We start from the raw sequence: 13852 nt of genomic DNA, 5'->3' as shown, positions 1-13852 counted from the left end.
GGCGGGGACGCCGGTGGGCAGGAGGCCCTGGGGGAGACGGAGGAGCTGATTGGGGGAGGGGCTGCGAGTGGGTGCTCAGCACCCACCCATTTTTTCCGGCGGGTGCTCCAGCCCTGGAGTACCCCCAGAGTTGGCGCCCATGGTTGCGCTAACCCAGAGTCCCAGGACCCTGCAGGGATGGAGGGTCATATCTTGCATTAAGCAGAGGGTCTGAGCCCCGTTGCTTTGCAGTGTAGACGCAGCCCCACTAGAGTTGGGTCCTGGGAGCTAGACTTGGGTCCTGGGAGCCAGCTGGAAGTATCCCACAATTCCATGGCACAACTTCCTTAGTCTTCTCTGTCCCGACAATCTACAATCCACTCTATTGAAAACAGAAGCCACCCTCCCTCTTCATGAATGGCAGCAGCTCAGGTCAGTGTTAACTCATTCTCTTCTGATCACGGATCTGCAAGCACGCTGTCAGAGCGCCTCCTGGGTTTACAGTGGAGAGCGAATGGATCAAATCTTTTGCAAAGCGAGCTGCTTCCAACTTCCTGTAACGTGCAGGGTGAGCAGTAAAGTTTTCCCACAGTGCACTACAGTCCCAGGGATAGAGCAGCCACATTTTTGGGGGGTGGAGGGAGACACTAGGGATTCTGGGATATGGCTACTTTGACTCGGGACTGCACACTGCAGTGTGGACATCAGAGCCCTAATTTCGAGCATGGGTAAAAGAAGGGTTAACACACAATGTAGATGCTCAAGCCCAGGGTTCCCTAACATGGGTCAGTTGACTCGAGTCACACTAACCCTGGGCTTACATTGCAGTGTAGACGTATTCTAACCGTTCAGAGACATTTTATTCCATTGGGAAGAAGGGTCCTATTCTGCATGCTTTATTCAGGCAAAACATCCACTGACCATGAGGGGTTAAAAGGTGAGGCGAACCTTCCAATCTGGGTGCATTTTGTACACTGTATGGACTGTCTATTTGGGCACCTCCGTGCCCCCATGGAAAATGCACCCACCTCTCCATTGTATTGGCTCAGAAGCACCAGCAAAGGGCCTGACCCAGCTCCCGTTCCCTTCAGCAGGAGATTTTCCATCCACCTGAGTGAAGTGTAATCCTGATGCTGAGCCCTTCCAGGCTCGTTTCATCACCATGGGGCTTTACAGATCCTGGGCCAGGCACTCCAGAGGGGCACAGGGTTGCAGTGGCCCATCATGTCTCCCACTGCAGAGGCAACAGAGGGCTGGTTGTGTGCTGCCCATCACCATTCCCAGGGCGACCTTGGCATAAGGAGGTCCCAAGGGCAGACCAGATCACCCCATTGGATTCAATGGGGGTGACCTGGTGGCCGGACCAGTGGTGGGAAGGGGAGTGGCTGAAGCACTCTGTGCTCTGGCAATTGCCAAATCTACTGCAGTCTGTAGGCAGCAGGGGGAAGCTACAGTCTGTTAGAGCAGCCGTTGGGGCTGCTCTAATTTAAGTAGAGGCTAGAGTGAACCCAAATCTAGGAGGGACAAAAGCGATTTCAAGCCGCCTCTTCCCGCCCATCCCCTGGGCTGTGCCTTCAGAGAAGCACAGCATGGAACCTGGTCCCAAACCCAATGTGAGGCAGGTGTACAAGGATTAGTGAACTTGTCCAGAAGGACAAACTGAGCCACAGGGTTAGTCTAAGGTCAGAACAGTGTCAGAGCTGGAATTAACCCCCTGGAGCTGCTGGGGCCCAGTCATGGGCTCTGTCCACTAGGCCATGCTCTTTTTTCCTCTTTGCTTTTTGTTGCTTGGCTGAACTTCATTTAGACAGAGGTTTGATCTTACTGAGAGGCTTCCACAGTGCTATATAATTTATGGCACTGCAGTCATCCTTATGAGGTAGGAATGTTTGAATGACTTTTCTTTAGAGCCCTTTTAAAATCCTATACACATGCTATTCCCCTTCAGCAAATGATGGTTTGACAGGGTTTTGCTGATGCACTAATTGGGAATGTTCACACCAAAATCCTTAGCTGAAATATGTTATAGGATTCAGGCTCAAGAAGTACAGGTCCACCATGGACAATGGATTCTTTAAGAATAATTTTTCACCCCTAAATAATGACGTTTTCCATCATGTTACATCCATTAGCTATAGCTTGGCAGTTGCATCCATCATAATATGCTATTTCAGAGAAATAAATGAGTATATTTTTCTCTCTAAGAACCAAGGCAAAATATCTAGCTAGTGAACTGTTGAGCAGGCTGTATAAAATATTACCCTAATGTTTAGTTAAACTTGGACAATGAACATACAGTACCGATTAGACAGTTTACTTTCTTTAAAATAACCTTGTATTCAAAGACCTAACTGGATTCCAAGTTACTCCACATTAAATTCACTTTTAAAAAATACAGGTAACTTTCAAACAGTGTTAAAGGATTTTGTGGCTCTCCCCAAACCACCCTTGTTCGGTGTACAGCTTCTCTCAGCAGTAAAAGCTCTTCTCAGTGATCTCTGTATGGATGGTGCCTATTTTGCACTTGCAGTTGTTTCTTTAGCTTTTTTACAGCATTTTAGTTAATTATCCTAAATCCTTATTTTTTCATTCTGTTTTAACTGTTTTCACCTTGTAGCTACAGGATTGGGAATCCTGGTACTGTAATTCAGACAGAAAAATGATCAAAATCCACCACCCAATATACATGCACAATTCTTATGGTTTTCAATGGGGGATGGATAGACAGTGCAGCAGTATTCCTCCAGCATCATTTCTGCATTGCATTGGGATGGGACTGTGGTGCTCTGGAGGAATTAGCAAAGGTTGGTTGAGTTGTTGTGATCCCAGCTCTCCGGAGCAAGTCACTTGACACTCCATCTTTCCATCTGTTAAAATGGTGATAATGTAACTTAACCTAGACCTCACAGGATTGTTGTGAAGATTAGCAAGTAGTTTTCACAGCATTTTGAGCATGTAAGGCAATACATAAATACTAAAAGGTTGTCTACACTTAAAATGCTATAGCGGTAACTGTAACACTTCTATGTAGACACTATATATGCCAATGGAAGGGAGTCTCTCAGCGGTGTAAGTAATCCACCTCCCCAAGAGGCAGTAGCTAGGCTGACAGAAGAATTTTTCCATTTTAGCGCTGTCTGCACAGGGATTTAGGGCGTCTTAACTATGCCACTTAGGGGTGTGGATTTTTCACACCCCTGAATTATGTAGTTATGCCAATCTCATCTTCTAGCATAGACGAGACCTACATGGTGTTCTCACGGATCTAGTGCCCACTGAAGTCATTGGGAGTTGGTTTGGCCCTTTACATACCAAGCTGAGCTGTGCCTTAATACTACCTAGACTGAACGGATAGAGGAGAGTCTCGATTTACAGTGTTAAAAGTGAGAGCAGAATCTGACCCAGTCTGTGTTTTAAGAGGCAGGCGTACTCAGATTTGTCTTTAGGCACTCAAGTGTTATGGTGATGAGCACAATATAGGAACTTACATAGATTAGAACCTAGCTATAGCACTTCCTATTTCCCATAAAATGCCTAAACCATCACCATTTTTGTGACATAACTAAACAGTTTGTCTGGTGGTTGTACTAAGTGAACAATGAGGAATGAAGTTTCCTTCACACTTTGTTTGGCAAATGCTGTTGAAAATTATTCTTTTACTCAGATTGTCATTCTCCACCGCTCTGCAAAAAACAAAAACAAAAAAGCCCAAGCCACGACATTTGGAATTCCAGGAGGAACATAATTTTCTATTGCTCAGGGATGGATGTTCATGTGAGGCTGTTGGGAAATGGATGTATTGGAGGGCAAGAAAAATGTGGGTTGATAAACACTTGCAGGCAGCAGAGAATTCTGTGCCAGTTAAAGACTTTCAGTGAACTAATTGCAAGATATTTAAAAAGCCTGATTTTCAACCAGAACAATCAAAGGGAAGATCCAGAACTTCAGCTATGCAGTGAGACCCCATGCTGTAATAATACAAGTGCTAATCTCAGGAGCTTTAAGGAGCACAAGAGGAAACAATGTATATGGACAGAGAGAGAGTAGAAGCTGCTTAAACACTGCAGTGTGTAGCTACATGGCAGTGAAAGGCTTGGACAGGGGGAAGGCAATGCAGTGTGGCCAGAACCTTTCCCCACTGCCTGCCCCTGCCAGAGCCTTTCCCCACTGCTGAAGCCTTTCAATGGGGCAGGGAAAGGTTCCAGCAGTGGAAGACTACACTGCTAAAAACATCTGTGTAGATGGGGGAAGCGCTGCTTGTAGAGAGCCATGCAGGGTACATACCCTAGGGGTTCAGGCAGGTTTTTACTCACCTAAGAGAGAGAAACAAGCACACTCCACAATTAACGTCCATGCAATTTCATGTACATTAACACAGGATCACAGAACTAGGAGATGGAAAAGACCATCGAGGGCCGGATCCTGCCCCCAATGGCAAATTCCCACTGATTTCAATGGCAGCAGAATTGGGGCCTTAGGTTCTATGCATCCTTATGGGGATAGACAGTTTTATGGATTATAGTTACCAAAACTTTTAATGAGGGAAATTTGTACAATGAGCTAATGAACAGATTGAATCTATTCTCTCTCTGCAATCTTTTCCTTGACATCACCAGTGATTATCTGCAATAAACACATTACAGCTCAGCATTCTCAATCAACCAGCAAGTGAAAGCCAGAACATTATAAATTTACCATCATAAACTTTACTGCAAGGTTTAAACTGAAGTATTGTCAGAATAGGTACCTAGCATTTGAACATCTTTATGCATCTCACAGTAACTTCCTGGGTGAGGTTGGGAAAATAAATTAATAAGGATCTATACCATATGCATCAGCAGAAAATGACAGTACATCTAACACTTCTTTTCACCAGAAGAGACATCTTACAATTACCTTATGTGACCCTGTCAGTTTCCTGCACAGAAGAGATACAACGAGGTTATTAAGCAAATATGATTAATGAATAAAAGTACCTCTGGCATGCTGGAAATGAGGTTTGGAGGCCTGCAAGGTGGTGGGAGAATTCTCCAGCCTGCGCTTTGGGAAATGTGTCAGGTTTCTGCAGTAATATGATTTACATGCTGCATAATGGGCCAAATTCATCCCAGGTGCCCCTTCATTTACATCAATGGAAGGACACCTGGGATGAGTTTGGCCCATTGTGGTGTATGTATTTATTCCATAGTCTAGAAAGTGCTTATAATTGCAGTACTGTCCAGCAGCGGGACTGGGAGGGAGGTGGGTATGCCATACCCGCACTCTCACTGGTGCTGTTGGGAAAAGGAGTGCAGGATTGAATAAAGGACTAGAAAGCTGGATGGGATTTCTAGGGTCTTATACTGCACTTATCACTGTAGTATCTGAGCACTGCCACCCGTAGTATCAGAGGAAAGAGGGAGCAAAGAGAGCAGCAAACCATACTCGCTCTATGCTGTTTTACCAACCTCTGGGAACATGAGAAGGGACTGTAGGGTTGGAGAAAATCTGCTGTGAACATACAGTGTTTACATTATCTTGCCATGTGGCTTTTATCTTTATGGAAGCTCTGCAGACCAGTCTCACACAAGGCCGTGGGCCTCATCCCTACCCTTGTCGGCCACACCACTGCTACTGTCCTCTGCTGTGGATAACAAAAAGCTGCCTATTCACTGGACAGGAAGAGTGGGAAGAATTAGAAGCACCTCTTTGTTGTTTTCCTTGATTTAGAGCAGCTGGGGATAGATAAGACAGATGCAGATCTTGTATGGAAGGTGTATATGCCTCATGCTCCGTAAACTCATTGTGCTTCTCTCCCTTCGGTGCTGACAGTCATAGCTACAGGGCACAAAATCTTCTGAATCACAGTGTTAAGAGCGAGAGGGCGAAGGAGGAGGAACAGGGTAAAGGACCGACAACAGGAACTTGAATGGGCTGGTTTCTGTTTCTTTGTGCACTTATTCTATATCTTGACATGGCAACAGCTGCTGTCTCCTCTTACTTCCCCTCCACTAGCCTACAGTTGGTTGGTTGGTACAGAGGGATTTCCTGTGTCTGCTGGAGGATGAATAGGGCATTAAATGAGGGTATCTGTGTGTGTCTGATGGGCACTCCCATATATGCTTGAAAGAAAGAACATTTCAAGAGGCCCACTTTTGTTTAACGCAACCGTTCAGGAGTGCCACATTTCTGTAAAAGAACTTCTGCCTTGGAACGTGAGTTGAAGGACTCTGTGGAACATCAAGAGGCACTGACTGAGTTCTTACACCAAGAAAGGAACCTCTTCCAGCAGAACCTGTACAAAGAAAGCACTAAATTAGACATGTTCTCTTCTGCCAGGTAGACTTGAATGAGATAGATGATGCTAGAATGAGAAATCTGAACATCTCCTCATGAGCCATAAAAAGGACTTTACTGGCATCAGACTCTATCGTGAACTCTCTCTACCTACTATTGATGACTGAGAAAAAGCTATCTTCTTTGAGGATGTTGCACAGGATGGGTTTTGAACAAAGATAGTTGATATTCACCTCTCTTTACACTGGATGGCAGAGATATTCATGGACCTCCTATCAAATGGAGATGTAAATTTGCAAATTTACAAGAGCAACCACTCAGACACTTTATGGACCATCCCAATGAAGTCTCCATGAATTTCTGCAGTTGCCAGTTTGAGACCTTTTCTTATAGACCATCTTTATGTAGGAGATAACAGTACCAAGTAGGATTCAGTAAATATGGGCTCTCCTAGCAAGAAAAGAAAGGTGAAAGTGTTCTTTACATACACTAAAGAAAACACAAGAATTTAATCTTTACTTTAGAAACTTTAGAAACACCTTTCTGCCCCAGTAATATTATATGGTGTGAAAAAGCTATAGCTCTAGACTGGTGGATACAGCTCGATTGCACACTTACTCTTCATTTTAGTCCCGTGCAATGAAGCTGTCTCAGACATATATTCAATCCTGCATTCATGTCTATTATGATATAAGGCCATGTCTACACTAGAGAGCTTATACTGGCACAGCTATACCGATGCAGCTGCACTGCTGTAAGCTCTCTCATGTAGCTGCTCTACGCCGACAGGAGAGAGCTCTCCTCTTGACATCATAAAACCACCTCCACGAGCGGCAGTAGCTATGCCGGTGGGAGAAGCTCGCCTGCCGGCATAGCGCTGTGCACGCTACCACTTACGCTGGCAAAACTTATGTTGCTTTGGGGTGTGGTTTTTCGCACCCCTGAGCCACAGAAGTTTTGCTGAAATAAGTGGTAGTGCAGACATGGCCTTAGTCTATCAATTCTTCTTTGATATCTGGTATATGTCGCTACTCATGTAGCTGCCGTACTTTCTTTGACACATCAGAGATAGGTGGAGCATTCAGATAAGGCCTAAATATTTACGCTGCCCAGAAATGTGGGTTCAGTCTTAGAAGTCAGATAGTCCCTGACATTACTTTCTTTATATGTTGCGAGTTTTTATTTTCTGCTATTGTCCATCACCTTCCTTTGTAGTTTGAATAGTATCTTAATTAACTGCTGATCACTAGGAATCCAGCTATCTAGAGTAACTGGATGGAAAATCATTAATCTCAACCAGGCCTTTATAAAATCATGTCACCACACTAATTCTCTACACTTATCAAACCCCACTATGGTGTGAAAAATTGATATTTCTACTCCGGAGTGTCAACACATGGCCTGTGCTCCATTCTGTGATTTGCCGTCCATGGGGGTTCAAACTGAGATGCTGAGCTAGGAAATACTGCTTGGTTCTGAGTCCTCAAAATGAAATAGCTGCCACCCGGGCCTGGGAGCACCAAGCATCACAGGCAGATTAGCTGCTCTCTATTAGCTGATCAACCTTCAGCAACTTGAAGTAAATGGCCTGAATCCTGAGATTCTTACTCAGCCTTTATTCAGACAAACCCATTGAACCATGTGAAAACAGAATCAGGACCTCTGGTTTCTGCACCAGTGTATAAAATCTTCCTGTTAGCTGTGATCTGTGGCCATCCCACGTCACGCTGTGATCTCATTCTGTCTCACAGATGTAGTTGGTTAGTGCTTACACTGCAGATGTCTAAGGAAAGCAGAGATGCTGCAAGAAATGTTTCCATAGGTGACGTGCTCTCTTCTAATTCACTGATGCCTCAGTATTGGGCTTGTGGGCAACATTTTTCTGGAGAAACTATCTGATGCCTGCATCCCAGGCAAGGGGAAAATATTCACAGGGAAGGGTTGCAGACTAAGCAGAATGAGCAAACATCTCAAAGAGGGGATTAAGAGAAAGCAGAAAGCCTACAAGGAATGGAAGATGAGAGGGATCAGTGAGGAAAGCTACCTCTTGGAGGTCAGAAAGTGTAGGGAGAACAGCTAAAAGCCAAGCAGAGTTGGACCTTGCAAAGGGAATTAAAACCAATAGTAAAAGATTCTATAGCCATATAAATAAGAAGAAAATAAGGAAAGAAGAAGAAGTGGGACCACTAAGCGCTGAGGATGGGGTGGAGATTAAAGATGATCTAGGTACGGCCCAAAACCTAAACAAATTCTTAGCCTCAGTTTTTAATAAGGCTAACAAATTGCTCAGGGTTAGTGGCAGGGTGGCTAATAGGAAGGAAGATATGGAGGTAGAAATTACCACATCCAAAGTGGAAATCAAACACAAACAGCTTAATGGGACTAAATTGGGGGGCCCAGATCATCTCCATCCAAGAATATTAAAGGAACTGGTACATAAAATTGCAAGCCCAGTAGCAAGGATTTTTAATTAATCTGTAAACTTGGGAGTCGTACCCTGTGACTGGAGAAATACTAATATAGTACTGTACCTATATTTAAGAAAGGGGAAAGAATTGATCTGGGAAATTACAGGCCTGTTAGTTTGACCTCAATTTTATGCAAGATCTTGGAATAAATGTTGAAAGAGAAAGAAGTTAAGGCGATAGAGGTGAATGGTAATTGGGATAAACTACATCATGGTTTACAAAAGGTTGATTGTGCCAGGCCAACCTGATCTCCTCCTTTGAGAAGATCACTGATTTTTCAGACAAAGGAAATGCAGATGTTATCTGCCTGGATTTCAGTAAAGCATTTGATACAGTTCCACATGAGAAATTATCAGTTAAACTGAAGAAGTTGGGGATTAATGTGAGAACTGAAAATGGATAAGGAACTGGCTGAAGGGGAGACGACAAGTGGTCAAACAGAAAGGTGAACTGTCAGGCTGGAGGGAGGTTACTAGTGGACTTCCTGAGGGATCGGTCTTGGGACCAATCTTAGTTAACATTTTGGCACAAAAAGTGGGAGTGTGTGAATAATATATGTGGATAACAAAGTTAGGAGGTATTACCAATATAGAAGAGGGCCAGAATATCATAGAAGAAAATCTGGAAGTCCTTGTAAACTGGAGTAATAAAAATGGGATGAAATTTAATAGTGCAAAGTGCAAGGTCATGTATTTAGGGACTAACAACAAGAATTTTTGCTATAAGCTGGGGACTTATCCGTTGGAAGTGACAGAGGAGGAGAAAGACCTGGGTGTATTGGTTGATCGCAGAATGACTATAAGTTGCTAGATGTGATGTGGCCATGAAAAAGGCAGTCCAAGGATGCATCAGGTGAGGTATTTCCAGTAGAGACAGGGAAGCATTAGTGCCATTATACAAGGCACTGGTGAGACTTCATGTGGAATACCATGTGCAATTCTGGTCTCCCTTGTGTAAGAAAGATGAATTTAAACTGCAACAGATGCAGCAAAGGGCTACTAGGATGATCTGAGGAATAGAAAACCTACCTTAGGAGAGGAGACTCAAAGAGCTTGGCTTGTTTAGCCTAACCAAAAGAAGGCTGAGGGGAGATACGATTGTTTTCTATAAATACATCAGAGGGATAAATACCAGGGAGGGAGAGGAGTTATTTAAGTTAAGTGCCAATGTGGATACAAGAACAAATGGATATAAACTGCCTGTCAACAAATTTAGGCTTGAAAACTAGGCAAAGGTTTCTAACCATCAGCGGAGTGAAGTTCTGGAGCAGCCTTCCAAGGGGAGCAGTGGTTAGGCAACACACCTAACTGCCTTCAAGACTGAGCTTGATAAGTTTATGGAGGGGATGGTATGATGCAACTGCCTACAATGGCATGTAGCTGCTCCGCATCTGCTAGCAGCAAATATCTCCAATGGCCAGTGATGGGACAGTAGATGGGGGAGGGCTGTGTTCTGTCTCTCTCTCTCTCGTATGTCCTGCTCCTTGCACTTCATGTGACTCACACAGAGACAAAAACTGCTCCACCAATCCAAGCCCTAGCCACTGCTTTTCAAACCCCTTGAGCCACATGGTTCAACTTCTACTCAAGCTTTTTCATGTGCTTGTGTTTTGGGTGCTGCTGCTATTGTTTCAGCCACTTCTTTACATTTATCCTGAATGGCTATGCCCATCCCATCACGTGAATAATCGGTACATGCTTGTGCACTCCAGCCTCCCACTGAAGACAAAGGGAGTTGGGGTGGCACAAGGAACTCAGTGTGGGATGCAGGGGAGTGGAATTCTGAATGCCCACAGAAGGCTCAGGGGATGTGCAGTGTTTGTTTGCAGGTGTTAGCGCAGGAAATATTGCCATGCAGCCTGTCCAGGCCAACCCTCTGTTGTATTCTTCTTGAGCCTGGATTCTGGATGTTCATTGGCACAAGGTGATTTAATGGAGATAAATTTGAGGTGGGAATTCCTTTTTAATTAAATTTTTAATAATGTAACAAGCATTCTGGAGGACAACGACCAAGGTAAATATATATGGAGACCCGGGGACTTGTTGAACTGTTACAGAAATCAATATAAATCAGGAAGTAACTTGACTGGGTATCTTTCTTATCACCTCTGAGGCTCTACCTGCCTTTGTCTAACAACAATCTCAGTTAATTAGGTAATTAATCTAATTACTAATTAGTGGAATTGCTATTGCTAATTAGGCCAGTTCTCTCTCTTTTGGCTAATCCTCCACCTTATTCCATGATTGAAACCAGACAGTGACAGAATTCATTGCTCTTCGCTGCTTTAACCAAAACCACCTGGAAACACATTTCCACTCAGGCTTTCTTTGAATGAAAGCAAGGCAGCCAGTTGGAAAGTAGAAAGGGAGGCTCTCAGCACCAGATTAATTGTTAGCTCTGAATGTTACAACCTGTTAGTTTTTAATTCATCCTCTTGGCATAAGATTAATTTTAGCTCTGAATGCTGCAATCTGTTATGTTTGAATTGATCCTAAGAAAACATTTTACTCATAGCCTAGAGAAAAAATCCACTAACTTTTTTGTCTGGACAAGTTTAACTAAATCATGGCTTCAGCTCCCAAAGTAGATTCCTCTTCTAAAGAGGAAAGTATTATTGTCTGATTGTGACTATCCAGTCAGCTGTGTGGAAGAGTTGTGTGTAGCTGCACCACCCCAGAAGCGGACCAGAGACGGGATTATGATGCAGAGTCAGACTTCCTCTCCTGCTCCCCCAGCTAGTTCACCCCTTTCTGTGGAGTGTTTTACTTCTTCCTGTGCCCCCAGCCGGGGATTAAGACCTACGGCAGCAGGGCTTTTAGTCCTCCCACTTTCCACCCATCTCTACGCCTGCCATTTCCAATTGCTTGTGGCAGGGAGTACCAAGCCAGGGGCCCCTGCTCTCCCGATCACAGCTGAAGTCATTCCCAGGGTATGTCTACACTATGAAATTAGGTCGATTTTATAAAAGTTGATCTTTAGAAATCGATTTTATACAGATGATTGTGTATGTCCCCACTAAGCCCATTAAGTCAGCGGAGTGCTCCGGAAATGTCATCGCGAGTGCTTTTTTTCCCGTCTTCTAATCTGTGATAACCTCGGGGACGGAGATGATAGGGGGAGCATAGAAACATTTGCACCTGGGGGGGGGGGTAAAAAGGGAGAGTTAAATTTAAGATGATACATTTCTGAGAACAAAAGGGAGACTCTTCAACAGTGAAACAAGCAATTCACAGCAGACAGCAAATGTACTTTAGGTACAAGGTCGCATTTTGCCTTTTATATTGAGCACCTGTTGGTATGGTGACACATCACACAGAGCTGGGCAACAGAATTTGGTTTCCAGGCAGCCATGGTAAGCCAAAGGGTACATGGGGTTGGCTTCATACGCCTTCATAATATGTGAGAATGGTTTCAAACTGCAGCACCCTCCTTTCCCAGAGCAAGCAATGCCGGTTGGGTTTCACATTTAAAAGGAGGGGCTGCGGTTTTCGGGTGGATGTGCAGCACACACCTCCCCCCACCCCACTGCGTGGCTATTCTCTGGGATGATCCCTTCACCCCTCCCCCTGCCGCGTGGCTATTCTCCGGGATGATCCTTTTTAGCCAAGTGCAAACAGCCCAGCATGAATGGGGTCCTTTTACTGTTCCCTTACAAAAATTCCCCTTTTTCAACCAGGAGACCATGAATGATATCACTCTCCTGAGGATAACACAGAAAGATATAGACCAAATGTTGCTTGAATGCGACCAAAACCCAGGACCATTCGCTGCCATGCTTTGTACTGCAATGATTCCAGACTACTTGCTACTGGCTTGGCATGGTAAAGTGTCCTACTGTAGAGGACGAAATAAGGCAGCCCTCCCCAGAAGCCTTCTGCAAAGGCTTTCAGGGTACCTCCAGGAGAGCTTCATGGAGATGTCCCTAGAGGACAGGTTAACAGACTTTTCCAGTAGCTGTACTGGCCGCAAATGCATCCCAAGTCTTCAGGGCAAATCAAACATTAAACACTACTGCTTTTAAACCCTGTACTGTAGTTACAAATGTGCACTCACCAGAGCTGCCTTCTCCGGCTTCAGGGTTGGGGATCCCACCTTCGGAGGAAATTGAGTCCAGGGTGATGAAAAGGTCCTGGCTGCCGGGGAGAACGGATTCACCACTCGCCTGCTGTGCATTCTCCTCCTCCTCCACAAATCCTCCTCCCTGTTGCGTGAGACTCCCCCCTTGCAGGTGTCCACGGACAGTGTGGGGTAGTGGTAGGGTCTCCCCCTAGAATGCCATACAGCTGATCATAGAAGCAGCATGTAAGGGGCTCTGACCCGGAATGACCGTTTGCCTCCTTTGTCTTTTGGTAGGCTTGCCTGAGCTCCTTAACTTTCACGCGGCATTGCTGCGTGTCCCTGTTGTAGCCTCTCTCCACCATGTCCTGTGCGATTTTGGCATATATATTAGCATTTCTTCTTTTTGATCGGAGTTTGGCCTGCACAGATTCTTCTCCCCATACAGCAATCAGATCCAGTGTCTCCCTTTCGGTCCATGCTGGAGCTCGTTTGCGATTCTGGGGGGACTGCATGGTCACCTGTGCTGCTGAGCTCGCCACACTGACCAAACAGGAAATGAAATTCAAAATTTCATGGGGCTTTTCCTGTGTACCTGGCTAGTGCATCAGAGTTCAAAGTGCTGTCCAGAGCAGTCACATTGATGCACTCTGGGATAGCTCCCGGAGGCCAATGCAATCAAGTTGCTTCTGTACTACCCCAAATTCAACCCAGCAAGGTCGATTTTAGCACTACTCCCCTCGCCGGGGAGGATCACAGAAGTCAATTTTAAGAGCCCTTTAGGTCGACGCAACGGGGTTGGTTATGTAGATGTATTCATTTTAAAATGGACCTAAAGCGGCTAAATTCGACCTAACCCCATAGTGTACACCTGGGCCCAGTCTGAGCAGGGATGGTGGGGGGCAGTAAGTGCTGTGATGTTCTAGCATTTTCAAAATTATCCTCTCTGTAATTCGTGTTTGAAAATGGGGATGGGATTTGTGAACCCAATGTGCATGTTTAAGGAAAACTTCTATCCACCCAAGAAAATGAATAGAAGTAAAGTCTAAAGTAAAGAATTTTCAGGAACTCTT

Source organism: Lepidochelys kempii, chromosome 7, assembly GCF_965140265.1.
Source record: "Lepidochelys kempii isolate rLepKem1 chromosome 7, rLepKem1.hap2, whole genome shotgun sequence".
Lineage (NCBI taxonomy): Eukaryota > Metazoa > Chordata > Testudines > Cheloniidae > Lepidochelys > Lepidochelys kempii.
Note: the sequence above shows the minus strand (reverse complement) of the source record.